At 47.1% G+C, this 19,545-nt stretch overlaps 1 protein-coding gene across 11 annotated transcripts in view; it reads right to left on the bottom strand.

The window, feature by feature from the left end:
* NIN (ninein) overlaps nt 1–19,545 on the bottom strand; it is a 188,166-nt gene that overhangs the window by 97,509 nt on the left and 71,112 nt on the right. Inside the window, exon 1 of one of the 11 annotated variants that reach the window (XM_067463131.1) lies at nt 4,770–4,881. The exons of the other annotated variants lie outside the window; for them this stretch is intronic. The gene's annotated coding sequence lies outside the window, so the exon portion shown is untranslated. Of the gene's footprint in view, nt 1–4,769; nt 4,882–19,545 lie in introns of those variants that run through there. 11 annotated transcript variants of the gene reach the window in all.

Genomic DNA, 19,545 nt, shown 5'->3' with positions numbered 1-19,545 from the left:
ATTTAAAACAATTTAAAAACAACAATATCAAAGATCAAAGACCTGTCGAAACAGGTATGTCTTCCATGCCCTGCGGAAAGCTGGTAAGTCCCGCAAAGCACGGACTTCAGGTGGCAGAGTATTCCAGAGTGAGGGTGCCACTGCTGCGAAGGCTCTGCGTCTGGTTGCTGTTGGACGCAAGGTCTTGACACTGGGAATTTCTAATAGATCTTGGTCCTCAGAACAGAGGGATCTCTGGGGTTGGGAGGGGGTGAGGCAGTCCCTCAGGTACATCAGCCACAGACCATGCAAGGCCTTAAAGGTGAGTACCATCCCTCTGAAAGTGATCCGGTGCTCAATTGGTAACCAATGCAGCTGGAGTAAGATTGGGGTGATGTGGCATCTCATTGGAATTCCCACAAGAAGCCGAGCAGCTGCATTTTGTACCAACTTGAGCTTCCGGATCACCGACAGAGGAAGGCCAATGTAGAGGGCATTACAGTAGTCCAGTCTTGAGATGACCGTGGCCTGGATCACCGTAGCTAGGTTATCCCTGGACAGGGAGGGGTCCAGCCGTCTAGCTTGCCGCAGGTGAAAGAAGGTGGTTCTGCTCATGGTGGAGACCTGGGCCTCCATCTTCAGCAGAGGGTCCAAAAGGACTCCCGGACTCTTGACCAACGATGACGGCGTAGCGCCTTGCCATCCAGGGTAGGCAGCTGGATGTCCCCACTGCCCGGTCCACCCAGCCATAGGATCTCCGTCTTTGCTGGATTTACCCTCAACCTGCTGGCACGCAGCCATCCAGTAATGGCGTTGAGGCACTGATGGAAATAATTGGGTACAGAGTCCAATCGGCCCTCCATCCTCAGCACCAGCTGAGTGTCATCAGCGTACTGGTAACACTCCAGCCCAAAACCTTGAACCAGCTGAGCAAGTGGTCGCATAGAGATGTTAAACAAGAGAGGGGAGAGAATGGCCCCCTGAGGAACCCCACAAGATTGCCCCTTCCTCATTGTGACTTCCTTTCAAACACTTAAAAACAGCTCTCATGTCCTCTCTTAACCTCCTCTTCTCAAAGCCAAATGTACTCAGAGGGATTTATAGTTTCCAGTCCTTTGGCAATTTTAGTTGCTCTCCCGTGGACCATATCCGAGCTCATCAATCTCCTTCTTGAATTGTGGTGCCCAGGACACGACACAGTATGACTCCTGGTCAGGTCTGATTAAAGCAGAGAGTGAGACAATTGTGATGAATGCCAGGCTTTTGCTTGGAGAGTGCTGTCCAGGGTGCTGGGAAGGGATCCAGCATGTTACAGAGCCCCTTTTTGGCATCCAAACTGAAACTTGTAGCAGATTCACAATGTGCCATGCTAAAGATATATCCACAGAGGTGGGCGCATTGCCAACCAACCCAGCATTGTTCAATCAGCATAAAAAAAATTTAATCATAGAATCATAGAGTTGGAAGAGATCTACTTTACTTAGATGAAGGGCTAGAAGGCATGATCATCAAGTTTGCAGACGACACCAAATTGGGAGGGATAGCCAATAGTCCAGAGGATAGGAGCAGAATTCAAAACAATCTTGACAGATTAGAGAGATGGGCCAAAACTAACAAAATGAAGTTCAACAGTGACAAATGCAAGATACTCCACTTTGGCAGAAAAAATGAAATGCAAAGATACAGAATGGGGGACAATGCCTGGCTCGAGAGCAGTACGTGTGAAAAAGATCTTGGAGTCCTCGTGGACAGGAAGTTAAACATGAGCCAACAATGTGATGTGGCGGCAAAAAAAGCCAATGGGATTTTGGCCTGCATCAATAGGAGCATAGTGTCTAGATCTAAGGAAGTAATGCTACCCCTCTATTCTGCTTTGGTTAGACCACATCTGGAATATTGTGTCCAATTCTGGGCACCACAATTCAAGAGAGATATTGACAAGCTGGAATGTGTCCAGAGGAGGGCGACTAAAATGATCAAGGGTCTGGAGAACAAGCCCTATGAGGAGCGGCTTAGGGAACTGGGCATGTTTAGCCTGAAGAAGAGAAGGCTGAGAGGAGATATGATAGCCATGTATAAATATGTGAGAGGAAGCCACAGGGAGGAGGGAGCAAGCTTGTTTTCTGCTTCCTTGGAGACTAGGACGCGGAACAATGGCTTCAAACTACAAGAGAGGAGATTCCATCTGAACATTAGGAAGAACTTCCTGACTGTGAGAGCCGTTCAGCAGTGGAACTCTCTGCCCCGGAGTGTGGTGGAGGCTCCTTCTTTGGAAGCTTTTAAGCAGGGGCTGGATGGCCATTTGTCAGGGGTGATTTGAATGCAATATTCCTGCTTCTTGGCAGGGGGTTGGACTGGATGGCCCTTGAGGTCTCTTCCAACTCTTTGATTCTATGATTCTACTTGGTGGGCCATCCAGTCCAACCCCATTCTGCCAAGAAGCAGGAATATTGCATTCAAAGCGCCCCCATCCAGCCTCTGTTTAAAAGCGTCCAAAGAAGGAGCCTCCACCACACTCCCTCTGGGGCAGAGAGTTCCACTGCTGAACGGCTCTCACAGTCAGGAAGTTCTTCCTCATGTTCAGATGGAATCTCCTTTCTTGGAGTTTGAAGCCATTGTTCCATTGCATCTGAGTCTCCAGAGCAGCAGAAAACAAATTTGCTCCCTCCTCCCTATGACTTCCTCTCACCTCTTTGTATATGGCTCTCATAATGTCTTCTGTCCTTTAAATGTTAGCCACTTTGAATCTCCTTATGGAGAGAAAATGTGGGATATAAACAAACATAAACAAAACAAAAATAAAGACTAGGGCATAAAAGGAGGACAGTTCTTTGGGACTTTAAAAAAATGGATGCACAATCTTTCACCTTGGAGAGTCCTGAATCTAGAATCATAGAGTTGGAAAAGACCTCATGGGCCATCCAGCCATTCTGCCAAGAAGCAGGAAAATTGTATTCAAAACACCTCCTGACAGATGGCCATCCTCTGTTTAAAAGCGTCCAAAGAAGGAGCCTCCACCACACTCCGGGGCAGAGAGTTCCACTGCTGAACAGCAATCACAGTCAGGAATGTCTTCCTAATGTTCAGGTGGAATCTCCTTTCTTAGAGTTTGAAGCCATTGCTCCACATCCTAGTCTCCATGGCAGCAGAAAACAAACTTGTTCCCTCCTCCCTAGGACTTCCTCTCACATACTTATACACGGCTATCCTGTCTCCTCTCAGCCTTCTCTTCTTCAGGCTAAACATGCCCAGCCCCTTAAGCCGCTCCTCATAGGGCTTGTTCTCCAGACCCTTGATCATTTTAGTTGCCCTCCTCTGGACACATTCCAGCTTATCAACATCTCCCTTCAATTGTGGTGCCCAGAACTGGACACAATATTCCAGGTGTGCTCTAACCAAAGCAGAACAGACTTCCCTAGATCTAGACAATACACTCCTATTGATGCAGGCCAAAATCCCATTGTTGTTGTTTTTTTTTTTTTTGGTGCAGCGTCACATAGAAGGTATGGGCAAACTTGGGCCTTCCAGGTGTTTTGGACTTCAACTCCCACCATTCCTAACAGCCTCAGGCCTTAAGTGGCTGAGGGGAAAAAGGAAAGCCTGAGATTGTGTCCAATTCTGGGCACCACAATTCAAGAGAGATATTGACAAGCTGGAATGTGTCCAGAGGAGGGCGACTAAAATGATCAGGGGTCTGGAGAACAAGTCCTACGAGGAGCGGCTTGAGGAGCTGGACATGTTTAGCCCGAAGAAGAGAAGGCTGAGAGGAGATATGATAGCCATGTATAAATATGTGAGAGGAAGCCACAGGGAGGAGGGAGCAAGCTTGTCTTCCGCTTCCTTGGAGACTAGGACGCAATGGAACAATGGCTTCAAACTACAAGAAAGGAGATTCAATCTGAACATGAGGAAAAACTTCCTGACTGTGAGAGCTGTTCAGCAGTGGAACTCTCTGCCCCGGAGGGAGTGTGGTGGAGGCTCCTTCTTTGGAAGCTTTTAAACAGAGGCTGGATGGCCATCTGTCAGGGGTGATTTGAATGCAATATTCCTGCTTCTTGGCAGAATGGGGTTGGACTGGATGGCCCATGAGGTCTCTTCCAACTCTTTGATTCTATGATTCTTAGGAATTGTGGGTATTGAAGTCCAAAACACCTGGAGAGCCCAAGTTGCCCATACTTGATCTTTGCTGCTGCATCACATAGAAGGCATGGGCCAACTTGGGCCTTCCAGGTGTTTTGGACTTCAACTCCCACCATTCCCAATAGCCTCAGGCCTTAAGTGGCCGAGGGGGAAAAGGAAAGAGCCTGAGATTGTTAGGAATTGTGGGCATTGAAGTCCAAAACACCTGGAGAGCCCAAGTTGCCCATACCTGATCTAGAGGGACCCCACTCACTTTTCTCCAGATCCTAGGCATTGGAAAAATTCCCTACTTTCTGGAGAAAAATGGGTGGATCCTACTGGGGATTACCTTGATCCCCTCTCCTTGGTCAATCTCAAGACCTCAGTTGACAGGGAGAGCCCTTTAAATCCCCAGTCCACCTTTGCGTGCGGCAACGATGTGTCTGCACTTATGTTCCCTGTGTATCTCCTCCCTTTCTCACAATACACAACCCCACCTGGCTCGTGAGATGCACTAAAATGCAATACAGCAAAGGAACAAATCATGCTACTTTCCTAAACTATTTATATCACCAAAAACTAGGAAACAACCAATAGGAAATCCTATAAAACAGCAATTATAGCTAGGTAAAACACACAGGATGCATAGCAATGATGGTAAAATACAGAACCTTCCAAAAAAAGGCCCTTCTGGTTGAAATCTTCCAGGAAAGAGGCTCCACCACACTCCCAGGCAGCAGCGTATTCGACTGTGGAAAGGAAACCCAGAAGACCGTATCTTTCTCAAGGAGCCTACCTGAGTTATAAGCACTTAAGGCTTTCTTCTTAAGCGCATTAAGACCTCTCAGTCCAACCACCATCATGGCAGATTCATAAAGCTGGAGGAGACCCCAAGGGCCATCCAGTCCAACCCCATTCTGACACAGAGGAATCCATCGTCCAAGCCCACCTGACTGGTACCTAGATGCACTTTGTTTACTGTCCTGATTTTAGAGTTTTTCAATACTGTTTATTTAATCTTGGGAGCCTCCATTGGTGCAGTGGGATAAACTGCTGAGCTGCTGAACTTGCTGACCGAAAGGTCGCAGGTTTGAATCCGGGGAGTGGTATGAGACTAGCTTGTGATAATGCCAAGGGCGAAAGGGCTCAAAGCCAACCTTAAAAACTGTGGCATAGACACCGAGAACTGGGAAGCCCTGGCCCTTGAGAGCTCTAGCTGGAGGTCAGCTGTGACCAGCAGTGCTGCAGAATTTGAAGAGGCACGAATGAGGGCGAAAGAGAGAAATGTGCCAAGAGGAAGGCGTGTCAAGGCAACCCCAACTGGGAATCCGCCTTCCACCTGGAATCCGATGCCCTCACTGCGGGAGAAGATGCAGGTCAAGAAGAGGGCTCCACAGTCACCTACGGACCCACCAGTACACTGATCTTGGAAGACTATCCTTCTCACCTGTCACCAAGGAGGCTGTCCAGACCTTGAATCGGTGTTTAGCTGCTGTGTCGGACTGGATGAGAGCTAACAAATTGAAACTGAATCCAGACAAGACAGAGGTCCTCCTGGTCAGTCGTAAGGCCGAACAGGGCATAGGGTGACAGCCTGTGCTGGACGGGGTCACACTCCCCCTGAAGACGCAGGTTCGCAGCTTGGGAGTGATCCTGGACTCATCGCTGAGCCTGGAACCCCAGGTCTCAGCGGTGGCCGGGAGAGCTTTTGCACAACTAAAACTTGTGCACCAGTTGCACCCATACCTCAGGAAGTCTGATCTGGCCACAGTGGCCCATGCTCTTGTTACATCCCAAATAGACTACTGCAACGCACTCTACGTGGGGTTGCCCTTGAAGACTGTTCGGAAACTTCAACTGGTCCAGCGAGCGGCAGCCAGATTGCTCACCGGAACGACATACAGGGAGCACCCCCCCCCCCCCCCGCTGTGTCAGCTCCACTGGCTGCCGATTCAGTTCCGAGCACAATTCAAGGTGCTGGTTTTGACCTACAAAACCTTGTATGGTTCTGGTCGAGTGTATCTGTCTGAATGTATCTCCCTTTACGTCCCACCCCGGACGTAGAGGGGTGGGACGTAGAGGCCCTGCTCTTGACCCCACCGCTATCACAAGTGAGGTTGGTGGGGACGAGGAGCAGGGCCTTCTCAGTGGTAGCCCCTCACTTGTGGAACTCACTCCTGGGGGAAATTAGGGCATCAACATCTCTCCTCTCCTTCAAGAGGAAGGTAAAGACGTGGTTGTGGGACCAGGCCTTTGGGCAATCTGACAACTAGATAAGGACAACCAGACAAATAGGACTGACAGGACTGACAATTGTGGAATTAGAATTTGAACTATGAGATAGCAAACGCTGACCGTCAATGAAGAGAAATTGGTTTGTATTGGTTTTATGGTTGTAATGCAAGAATTGTTGTTAATTGTTAATTGATGTTATTTTGTTTTATTGCTGTTATGTGATGTGGGCATTGAATTGTGCATTGCTTTCGTAAGCCGCCCTGAGTCCCCTTCGGGGTGAGAAGGGTGGGGTAGAAGTAACCGAAATAAATAATAAATAAAAATGAGGGATCGCCTAAGTAAGTAAGTTTCCAGCAGATCTCAAAACCTCTGAGGATGCCTTCCATAGATGTGGCGAAATGTCACAAGAGAATGCTTCTGGAGCATGAACACACAGCCTGGGAAACTCACAGCAACATAGCATTTAATGCCAATTTCCTGACTTTCTATGACTGTGGAGTGACCTGCCAGAAGAGTATAGACCAAGCATGGGCAAACTTTGGCCCTCCAGGTGTTTTGGACTTCAATTTGCACAATTCCTAACAGTGGGTAGTTTGTCGAAGGCTTTCATGGCTGGAATCACTAGGTTCTTGTGGCTATATGGCCATGTTCTAGAGGCATTTTCTCCTGACGTTTTGCCTGCATCTATGGCAAGCACCCTCAGAGGTAGTGAGGTCTGTTGGAGTTTGGAAAATGGGTTTATATATCTGTGGAATGACTAGGGTGGGGCAAAGAGCTCTTCTCTGCTGGAGCTAGGTGTGAATGTTTCAATTGACCACCTTCATTAGCATTTGAAGAGCTGGCTGAGCCTGGGGAAATCTTTTGTTGAGAGGTGTTAAGATGTGCCTGGTTGTTTCCTCTCTGCTGTTTTGCTGTTGTGATTTTAGAGTTTTTTAATACTGGTAGCCAGATTTTGTTCATTTTCATGGTTTCCTCCTTTCTGTTGAAATTGTCCACATGCGTGTGGATTTCAATGGCTTCTCTGTGTAGTCTGACATGGTGGTTGTTGGTGTGGTCCAGAATTTCTGTGTTCTCAAATAATATGCTTTGTCCAGGCTGGTTCCTCAGGTATTCTGCTATGGCTGACTTTTCTGGTTGAGTTAGTCTGCAGTGCCTTTCATGTTCCTTGATTTGTGTTTGGGCAATGCTGCTGTGTTTGGTGGTCCCTATGGAGACTTGTCCACAGCTGTGTACGGTACAGATGAACATCCACCCACGAGAGTACAGATGAAGATCCACCCAGAGGAAAAGTGTTCCTGCCATACATCAAGGGAACCACTGACCGCAGAGGGAAACTGATGAGGAAACACAACATACAAACTATCTACAGACCCACCAAGAAAAACCAACAAATGCTACGTTCAGCAAAGGACAAGAGGGATCCTCTCACTTCTGCAGGAGTCTACCGTGTACCATGAAGCTGTGGACAAGTCTCCAGAGGGACCACCAATGCTAATGAAGGTGGTCAGTTGAAACATTCACACCTAGCTCCAGCAGAGAAGAGCTCTTTGCCCCACCCCAGTCATTCCACAGATACATAAACCCATTTTCCAAACTCCAACAGACCTCACTACCTCTGAGGATGCTTGCCATAGATGCAGGCAAAACGTCATGAGGCCATGCCTCTAGAACATGGCCATATAGCCCAAAAAAACCCACAAGAACTTAGTGGGTAGTTTGCCCGTGCCTGATCTAAATAAAGGAACGTCTCCATTGAAAGAGGCAGGTGCTATTTTGTTACACAACACTTTCCTCTTTGTTACATGGCACTTTAATGACTTGGTGGCTAATATAAACCGATTAAAGGGCATGCTGTACATCCAAGTGGCAGAAATTTCTTAAAAATCACCCAAAATGGTATGGATTCGCTAGCAAGAGAATGAAGTCTCTCCGCAGACGCACATTAGAATGCAGGGAGGAACCTACCGGAGGTCTAGACCGGAATCCTCCAGCGTCATCTTGGCAATGCCTTCTATCCAAATACCGCCTCGGAGCTTGTTAGTGGAAATGTATTCCGCAGCTTAGCTATGCAATGAATTATAAAATACACAAGACGGGGAGCCCTTTGATATCTCTCCCCCTCCTCCGGACCCCGGCTCCCTACATGCATATTGCAAGCCCCGGGGGCCCCGAGCGGCAGGCACGTGGGTTTGAACAAGGCCCTCTTCACAAGGGCCCCGCAGCCGGGAGCCGGGACATGAAAGCCCGGCGATGGAGTGCGCAGATCGGGGAAATCACAAACGCGACGGGGATGATTAAATAAGACCCAGAAGAACAAAAGCAAACCTTATCGCCGCCATTACGGATGGGCCGCTTCTGGCAGCCTCCCTCCCTCATTCCCCCCCTCCTTCCCCGGCTGGCATGTTCGCTTTGCTGGTGGAGCCGGATTCATTTCCTGGCCTTGTTCTCGTGGAAAAACGAGGCAGCGGGGTGTCTGTGTGTGTCTCATTTCTTGCAGTGAGCAACGTTATTTCTCCTTGCTTTACGTAGCAATATTTGGTATCCAGACAAGACAGAAGTATTCCTGGTCAGTCGAAAGGCCAAACAGGGCATAGGGTTACAGCCTGTGTTGGATGGGGTTCCACTCCCCTTGAAGATGCAGGTTCGCAGTCCGGGTGCGATCCTGGACTCATTGCTGAGCCTGGAACCCCAGGTCTCGGTGGTGGCCGGGAGAACATTTGCACAATTAAAAGTTGTGCTCCAGCTGTGCCCGTACCTTGGGAAGCCTGGACTGGCCACGGTGGTCCACACTCTTGTTACATAATAATAATAATAATAATAATAATAATAATATTGTTGTTGTTGTTCATTCGTTCAGTTGTCTCCGACTCATGGACCTCATGTGACCTCATGGACCAGCCCACGCCAGAACTCCCTGTCAGCCGTCACCACCCCCAGCTCCTTCAAGGTCAGTCCAGTCACTTCAAGGATGCCATACATCCATCTTGCCCTTGGTCGGCCCCTCTTCCTTTTACCTTCCACTTTCCCCAGCATCATTGTCTTCTCTAGGCTTTGCTGTCTCCTCATGATGTGACCAAAGGACTTCAACTTTGTCTCTAGTCTCCTTCCCTCCAGTGAGCAGTCGGGCTTTCTTTCCTGGAGGATGGACTGGTTGGATCTTCTCGCAGTCCAAGGCACTCTCAACACTTTCCTCCAACACCACAGCTCAAAAGCATCTCTCTTCCTTCGCTCAGCCTTCCCTAAGGTCCAGCTCTCACATCCGTAGGTGACTACAGGGAATACCATGGCTTTGACTAGGCAATGGATCTTTGTTGCCAGTCTGATGTCTCCACTCTTCACTATTTTATGGAGACTGGACATTGCTCTCCTTCCAAGAAGGAAGCGTCTCCTGATTTACTGGCTACAGTCTGCGTCTGCAGTCATCTTTGCACCTAGAAATACAAAGTCTGTCACGGCCTCCACAGTTAGTCTGGACCTAAGCTGGATACCTTGCTACATACAGATCTTCTGGCTCAAGCCAAAGAGTATCCGCATATGGGTCATCCAAAGGGCAGGAGAGCTCTAAATGTCAGTGGCCTGTAGGCTATTGCAGAATCCAAGAGCTGGAGATGGAGAGAAAGACATTAATGGAGGCTTCAATTCAAGTGCATGCAACCAGGCTTCAATGGGGAGGAAGCGGCAAGCCTTCCTTGCCTCTCTCCACCAGTCTGACTACTCGCCCTTGGATCCCGCCATGCCTCCAGGCGATGCTTTGTTATCTATCGGCATCAGAGGCAAGTCTTTTCCCACAAGGACAGCCTTCCCTCAACATTGGCATTCCATACAGACATGCAGGCAAACTGGGGGAGTGAAGGAAGGAAGGAAAGAAAGAAGGAAGGAAGGAAGGAAGGAAGGAAGGAAGGAAGGAGACATACAATGGCAGAAAACTATCCTCTTGATCTCCAAGCCGGGAAGAAGCCTGGTTGTGAAATATTTACACACACCTTGCAGCTCAGAGATAGGCTCCGCATGCCAATTTCTTTTTGTAAATATTCATCAAAGAAGGAAATGTACCGTGGCGGTGGAATACACAAGGAAAGCTGCCCCTTTGTTGTGCTCCAGAGCAGGAACACCTCTGACCTCAAACGCCACACCAGCTTGGTAAAATCAGCAAGCAGTTCATTCAAGAATCAATGTAGGCAAAGCAGTAAAATTAGCAAAAGCAGTACAATGTATTGTCGAAGGCTTTCATGGCTGGAATCACTCAGTTCTTGTGGGTTTTTTCGGGCTATATGGCCATGTTCTAGAGGCATTTCTCCTGACGTTTCGCCTGCATCTATGGCAAGCATCCTCAGAGATGAGGTCTCCTCACCTCTGAGGATGCTTGCCATAGATGCAGGAGAAACGTCAGGAGAAATGCCTCTAGAACATGGCCATATAGCCCGAAAAAACCCACAAGAACAAAAGCAGTACAGTTCCAAAACAAAGGTTAGTCCATGAGCTTCAAGGCAAAACAAGATCCATAAAACAGGCACCAGAATTCATGAAAAAAGGCAGCACGAAAAGTCCAATACACAAATCAGAAGCTTGGTAAAACTTGGTACATGAAACCAAGAACGCTTGAAAGCAAGACTGTTGTGAAATTCCAACAGTGAAATTCCAACATTGACCCAGAGGAGATTCCATCTGAACATTAGGAAGAACTTCCTGACTGTGAGAGCCGTTCAGCAGTGGAACTCTCTGCCCCGGAGTGTGGTGGAGGCTCCTTCTTTGGAAGTTTTTAAGCAGAGGCTGGATGGCCATTTGTCAGGGGTGATTTGAATGCAATATTCCTGCTTCTTGGCAGGGGGTTGGACTGGATGGCCCTTGAGGTCTCTTCCAACTCTTTGATTCTATGATTCTATGATTCTATGATTCTAACTGAGGCAACTCTTTCCCATCTATATAAATAAAAGTGTAATGTTCGTTTGTGGGATTAATATAACTCAAAAACAACTGGACAAACTGACATGAAATTTGGACACTATACACCTGTCAGGCCAACAAGCGACCATCACTCATAAAAACACTGAAAAATACAACAGAAGGGACTTAAAAGGCCAAAAAACCAAAACGACGCTACAGCGCATACACAAAAACAGCTCCGCCCAGCAAGCAAAATACAGAAAAATATATCCATATTCAAACTACAAGAAAGGAGATTCCATCTGAACATGAGGAAGAACTTCCTGACTGTGAGAGCCGTTCAGCAGTGGAACTCTCTGCCCCGGAGTGTGGTGGAGGCTCCTTCTTCGGAAGCTTTTAAACAGAGGCTGGATGGCCATCTGTCAGGGGTGATTTGAACGCAATATTCCTGCTTCTTGTCAGAATGGGGTTGGACTGGATGGCCATGAGGTCTCTTCCAACTCCTTGATTCTATGATTCTATAATCTCTTCTGGACTACAGTTCCCAGCATCCTTTAGACCAAGCACTTTAGGAGAGGAGGATGATCCAAATGCTTACAGAATCATAGAATCAAAGAGTTGGAAGAGCCCTCATGGGCCATCCAGTCCAACCCCATTCTGCCAAGAAGCAGGAATATTGCATTCAAATCACCCCTGACAGATGGCCATCCAGCCTCTGTTTCAAAGCTTCCAAAGAAGGAGCCTCCACCACACTCCGGGGCAGTGAGTTCCACTGCTGAACGGCTCTCACAGTCAGGAAGTTCTTCCTGACTGAGTTCATTGTTTTCCTAGTCGGTTCATTGTTTTCCAAGTCAGCCTATTTCCCTGCGGAACAGCTCTTGCAATCGAAACGTTCAGGTGGAATCTGAGCACCACAGTTGAAGGGAGATGTTGACAAGCTGGAATGTGTCCAGAGGTGGGCAACTAAAATGATCAAGGGTCTGGAGAACAAGCCCTATGAGGAGTGGCTTAAAGAGCTGGGCATGTTTAGCCTGAAGAAGAGAAGGTGGAGAGGGCCAGGGATGAAGAGGTGAGGGGAAGTCACAGGGAGGAGGGAGCAAGCTTGTTTTCTGCTTCCCTGGAGACTAGGACGCAATGGAACAATGGCTTCAAACTACAAGAAAGGAGATTCCACCTGAACATTAGGAAGAACTTTTTGATTGTGAGAGCCGTTCAGCAGTGGAACTCTCTGCCCCGGAGTGTGGTGGAGGGTCCTTCTTTGGAGGCTTTTAAACAGAGGCTGGATGGTCATCTGTCAGGTGTGCTCTGAATGCAATTTTCCTGCTTCTTGGCAGAATAGGGTTGGACTGGATGGGTCCATGAGGTCTCTTCCAACTTTATGATTCTATGAATCTCTCCTCTTTGAACTCTCTGGTTCCTGTTCTGTTTTGTGGAGTGGCAAAAAACAAGCTGGCTCCATCAAGACATCAGGCATTCAGAAATGCACTGAACCTTGTGTGAACCTGTGATTGCAATTGAGCTGCTCTTGCAGGCAACGGTGGACCTTTCCTAATTTGAGCATTAAAGGACAAGCTCTCTCTGATGATATTAAGAGAATGGTTGCAAAATCAGTGCAGGTTATTTGATCCGTCAGCTCCCTTCAAAATCCAATGCATCTGCACCGCAGAAGGCTCTGCTGTAATTTGCAATATAATTCTACTACTGTGGGCTTTAAAAAAACATCCAGTCCATTAGTCACTTAATGACTACATAATCTTTTGAAAGCATTATATAATCTATCTGCCTGTCACAATTCTAATTACGAACTGGTGTTGTGCCTCCGTTGGCAAGAAGCAAATCACAACTTGCATTACAGGTAGAGAAGCCCGAATGGCAACAAGGAGATCAAACTCCCAGGTGTGTGGACTTCAGACTTCAGGAGTGGATCCTACAAATGGGTCTTGCAAGGTTTCCACTGGTTTTGAAATGGCAGGGAGAGGGTTTCAGGAAAAGAGACAAAGAGAGGTCCGGAGGTCTCAAAAGCACGGATTTTATTTCCAGCTGGGACCCTGGAGTGGACTATGTCCAAAAGCATCCAGAGCCCCGATAGAGGCGTTGACTGTGCCTTTTTTAGCCTCCAAATTCAGGCAAACAAAGAACATGCTTCTACATACATTTACATCATTCACTAAGTCACCTTAGCATCATATGAATATCAAGTTCTATTTTCCAACATGCAAAAGGCATGTCTCTGTGTATTACATTCATCAATCAAGGGGCCCACTTTGACTTGTCATGAGGGAGAAGGGGGCTCCTTACTTGGAGCCTAGTTGTACCAGTCTGTTGCCACTAGGACAGGCTTATCTCTCTCCTGGAATGTATAGATAACATGCCCCCCTCTTCAGCCCCCCTCTTGCTGTGCCTGGACAGCAGCTTGCTTGTCCTGTTAGCTTGAGAGAACTTGATTTTTCTATACATTTCAGTGCTTGTAAAGTACATACAATTTATACATAAATCAATATCTATTTTTCCAATATCTCCTCATCAGTTTCACTAGGCGTCCCACCAAATAATTCCCCACGGATAGCAGTGGGAGAACGCAACCCATCCCAAGGGTGGGTTTCTGTCCCTGGGACACTTCCCTTACAGCATAGACCGCCAAAAATGCCCCAAAAATCCCAACCAGACAAAAAAAGAAACAAAACAAAATAAAGATGCCCAGAAACCCAACTGCAACTGAGCATTTCGGACGACAGATTACTCTATTAGCAAATCTTTCTGACCATCTTGAAACAGACGGCCATCTTTGCCCTCCAAAGATCATTTCTGCCCATGTGAGAACCAACCTATCATTATGTTTGGATTGCACTGTAAATCTAAACCAAATGTTTTAAGGGGGAGAAAGGGAGGAAATCAAACTGTAAACACTTTTGCAGAAGCATACGAGAAGCTTGGCCTGTCATTGATCATCGAGAAAACCAAAGTGCTCTTCCAGCAGTCATTGGCTAATCCCTCTCCAATGCCAGAAATACAGTTTAATAGTGTAATGTTATAAAATGTTGACCATTTCCGCTCCCTTGGCAGCCACCTCTCCACAAAAGTCAACACTGACACTGAAATACAACACCACCTGAGCTATGCGAGTGCAGCATTTTTCCAAATGAAGCAGAGAGTGTTTGAGGACCGGGACCTCCGTAGCTTGTTTATACAGCTATTCCCCTCCCAACCCTGCTATATGTCGGCAATACATGGACTGTCTACAGGCGTCACATGCAACTCCTGGAATGATTCCATCAGCACTGCCTCCAAAAAATCCTGCAAATCTCTTGGGAAGACAAGCGGACAAACTGTTGCATCCCAGATGAAGAAACGAGACCATAAGATTAAATCCACCACACTGGACTGTAGGAAAAACAATCCTTGTTTATTGATGAAAATTGGTTACAAAAGAAAGGTAAATGCAAAGTCAAAAAGCCACAACAGAAACACAGAAGTCAGTAGAATCTCTGAATTTCAGCAAAATTCCAAAAGCCACAATACAAGAACCAGGAACCTGTTAGCCTCTCGCTAACCATGAACTTGAAAACTAGAAGCCTCTGGGATTACCGGCCATGGAACACAGGAATTCTGCCAAGGCACAGCCACAGTCCCAAACGTTGCTTGATCTAAAAAGGCCTCTTAAACCAAAGAAGATATTCTTTGAAACGCCCCTTGACTTTGAAGCCTGGGCCTGTCTCTCCTGTAAACGATTTGACCTTCGTAGAAACTGTGAAACATTTCTGTCTCTAACTATCTGTTCTCTTCGGTCCTCATTAAAAAACCCAGGTGGAGAGATATCACGGCTAGCTTCCAAAACATTTTCCTCCAGCTGTTCAGTTTCACTTTCCTTGCCGCTGACCTCAGCATCAACAACAGATTCCACACTGTCAGGGAGAGCTTGCTCAGTTGGAAAAACTATCAGAGGATCTGGTTCACACAGATCAGGATCAGGCTGAACCCCAACACAAACATCAGCATGCTGAAAGAACCAAAGACCAGCAGCATCAAAGCGATGGTCCTCCACCATCAACTCTGCTGGACCGGCCTTATTGTCCGGATGCCCGACCACTATCTCCCAAAGCAGTTGCTCTATTCCAAACTCAAGGATGGAAAACGGAATGTTGGTGGGCAGGAAAAGAGATGTAAAGATGGGCTCAAAGCCAACCTTAAAAACTCTGGCATTGACACTGAGAACTGGGAAGCCCTGGCCCTTAAGCGCTCCAGCTGGAGGTCAGCTTTGACCAGCAGTGCTGCAGAATTCAAAGAGGCACGAATGGTGGGCAAAAAGGAGAAATGTGCCAAGAGGAAGGCACATCAAGCCAACCCTCACTGGGACCGCCTTCCATCTGGAAAATTATGTCCTCACTGCGGGAGAACACGCAGGTCAAGAATAGGGCTCCACGGTCACCTACGGACCCACCACTAAGACAACACATCTGGAAGACCATCATCCTTGAGCTATGAGGGATTGCCTAAGTAAGTAAGTAAAAAATAAGTAAGTAAATAAGCTCTGAGGGCTGATCTCTCTAACGATTGCCCCTTAAGGCTCTGGTCCCATCACCCAAAGCCTCTCCGCCTGGCACGACAATGCCACAGGTGTTCCTGGCAGTGGAAGCCAACAGAAATTAGCTGCGGCTTGCCTGAGTCTGAGTCACGCAGTCCATTACAATATGCCCAAATCCTCCCAATGTACCGGAAGGGAATTAGATTCCTTTGCAAAAGCCAGGGCCATATAATCCCTTAGAGTGGTTCACAAGAATGTTTACCCAAAAGACCTCCGACATGCGGAAAGTACAAATCCTAGGTGTGGGTTCCTCCTAGAATCACAACTGGAGAATCATAGAATCATAGAATCAAAGAGTTGGAAGAGACCTCAAGGGCCATCCAGTCCAACCCCATTCTGCCAAGAAGCAGGAATATTGCATTCAAATCACCCCTGACAGATGGCCATCCAGCCTCTGTTTCAAAGCTTCCAAAGAAGGAGCCTCCACCACACTCCAGGGCAGAGAGTTCCACTGCTGAACGGCTCTCACAGCCAGGAAGTTCTTCCTCATGAATACCCAGAAAGAATGTATATAACACAGTTACAGCAGTTCAACACCAATTTAACAGCCGTGGCTCTATCCACTTTGGGATTTGTAGTTTGGTGAAATAGTTGGAAGCGCCTACTGGAGAGAGAGGCACATTCTTTCTCACTTTCCCAGTTTTTTGGGGTAATATAATGAATCTATACCACACAGTGGTGCAGTGGGTTAGCACACTGAGCTGCTAAATTAAAGGTCGTAGCTTCGAATCTGGGGAGCAGGATGAGCTTCTGCTGTCAGCCCCAGCTTCTGCCAACCGAGTAGTTCGAAAACATGCAAATGTGAGTAGATCAATAGGTACTACTCTGGCGGGAAGGTAAGGGCGCTCCATGCAGTTATGCCAGCCATATGACCTTGGAGGTGTCTATGGACAATGCCGGCTCTTCGGCTTAGAAATGGAGATGAGCACCACACTACAGAGTCGGACACAACTAGACTCAATGTCAGGGGGAAACCTTTACCTTTACCTCATAGCACACAGTGTGGAACATATCACACCACACTAAAACAGTAGGTGTGGCTCTTAATGAGACATGCCGCATTATCACGGGGTGTCTGCGCCCTACACCACTGAAGAAATTACACTGCTTAGCCAGTATTGCACAATCTGACATCCGCCGGGAAGTAGCAGCCAATAGTGAAAGGACCAAGGCAGAGACATCTCCAGCTCATCCCTTGTTTGGGTATCAGCCAGCATGTCAATGACTCAAATCAAGAAATAGTTTTCTAAGATCTACAGAGACACTCGCTGGAACACCTCAGCAAGCGAGAGTCCAAAAGTGGCAGGCTCAAACCGAGAACCTCAACCACATGAGAGACGCCCCCCTGGACACAAAGAAGACTGGGAGACTTGGAAGGTGCTGAACAGACTGCGCTCTGGCACCACGAGATGCAGAGCCAACCTCAAGAAATGGGGCCACAAAGTGGAATCCTCGACATGCGAGTGTGGAGAAGAGCAAACTACAGACCACCTCCTGCGATGCAACCTGAGCCCTGTTACATGCACAATGGAGGACCTTCTTATAGTAACACCAGAGGCACTTCTTATAGTAACACCAGAGGCACTACAGAGCTGGTAGTAGTGGCCAGCTACTGGTCAAAGGACATTTAATCAACTACCAAGCTTGCAAACTTTGTGCTTTGTTTGTTTGTTTGTTAAAAATGCAATACAACTGTTTGGTTTGCTCCTGACACGATAAAGAAATAAATAGCACAGAGATACAAAAGCTTGAAATCAGTGCTATGGATCTCAAATCCTGGGATTTAGTTTGGTGAAGTACTTGGAATTCCTTTCTAGGGAGCTCATAGAATCATAGAATCATAGAATCAAAGAGTTGGAAGAGACCTCATGGGCCATCCAGTCCAACCCCATTCTGCCAAGAAGCAGGAATATTGCATTCAAATCACCCCTGACAGATGGCCATCCAGCCTCTGCTTAAAAGATTCCAAAGAAGGAGCCTCCACCACACTCCGGGGCAGAGAGTTCCACTGCTGAACGGCTCTCACAGTCAGGAAGTTCTTCCTCGTGTTCAGATGGAATCTCCTCTCTTGTAGTTTGAAGCCATTTTTCCATTGCGTCCTAGTCTCCAGGGAAGTGGAAAACAAGCTTGCTCCCTCCTCCCTGTGGCTTCCTTTCACATATTTATACATGGCTATCATGTCCCCTCTCAGCCTTCTCTTCTTCAGGCTAAACATGCCCAGTTCCCTAAGCCGCTCCTCATAGGGCTTGTTCTCCAGACCCTTGATCAGCACACTCTCCAGAACACTCTCCCCATTCTTAACTAGGAGTCATTTGTAAGTTGAATGTTTGTAACTTGGAGACGGCCTGCATTTTGCTTCTGGATTAAAGGATTCAGATTATCTTTCCAAGGCAGCAGAACCTAAAGCCGGCTTCCTATTTCCCCATTCATTCAGTTACGTCCTTAATGTTTTGAAGATCGTATGCCACCCTCCTGCTCCCGAGGCGACAAGCAGACTCTCACACACAAAGGAGTAAGCCATAAATCCGATTATTAAGCAATAAAATCATACGTCAAATAGAAGCAGGAGGGCAATAAAAAAGAATCAGCACAGTAGAGTAAGCCAAACAAAGACCAACCTCATTTTAAATAGCCCAAGTCAATATAAAAGGCATGGATATGACACAGAAAAGATGTCACAGCAGGCTCTGAGTGGCATGTCATAGGATGGAAAGTATGTCATCCACAACAGCCGTCCTTGCCCCTGTTCGTATCTCAGGGTGCATCTGTAAGGGAGAACTGATGCAGGTTGAGACTACTTTCACTGCTATGGTTCAATGCTAATGGGAGATGGAGTTTGACAAGGTGTTGGCCTTCTTTGCCAAAGAAGGCTGATGCCTCACCAAACTACTGTTGGAATTCAACCCCACACTACCCAAGACTCCAGTCCTCAATGAGCTTAGTTAGCTAGCGTTGGAATAGGCTGAGGGAAATCCTTTCCCCACTGTTTGCTGAATGACAATTGGAATGTACGGGGGTTGAATGAAAAGTAATGCGGGTTGTTGTAGGTTTTTTCGGGCTATATGGCCATGTTCTAGAGGCATTCTCTCCTGACGTTTTGCCTACATCTATGGCAAGCATCCTCAGAGGTAGTGAAGTCTGTTGGAACTAGGAAAAAGGGTTTATATATCTGTGGAATGACCACGGTGAGACAAAGGACTCTTGTCTGTTGGAGCGTGGTGTGAATGTTTCAACTGACCACCTTGAGCAGTGGTTCTCAACCTTCCAAATGCCACGACCCCTTATTACAGTTCCTCATGTTGTGGTGACCCCCAACCATAGAATTATTTTCGTTGCCACTTCATAATTGTAATTTTGCTACTGTTATGAATTGTAATGTAAATATCTGATCTGCAGGATATATTTTCATTCACTGGACTAAACTTGGCACAAATACCCAATACGCCCAAATTTGAATTCTGGCGAGGTTGGAGGGGTTGATTTTGTCATTTGGGAGTTGTAGTTGTAGGGAGTTATAGTTAACCTACAATCAAATAGGACTCTGAACTCCGCCAATGATGAAATTGAACCAAACTTGGCACACAGAACTCCGATGACCAACGGAAAATACTGGAAGGATTTGATGGGCATTGACCTTGAGTTTTGGAGTTGTAGTTCACTTGCATCCAGAAAGCACTGTGGACTCAAACAATGATGGATCTGGACCTAACTTAGCATGAATATTCAATATGCCCAAATGTAAACAC

Source organism: Anolis sagrei, chromosome 1 (genome assembly GCF_037176765.1).
Source record: "Anolis sagrei isolate rAnoSag1 chromosome 1, rAnoSag1.mat, whole genome shotgun sequence".
In the NCBI taxonomy this organism is placed as follows: Eukaryota; Metazoa; Chordata; class Lepidosauria; order Squamata; family Dactyloidae; genus Anolis; species Anolis sagrei.
This window is presented reverse-complemented; position numbering and strand designations above follow the sequence as displayed.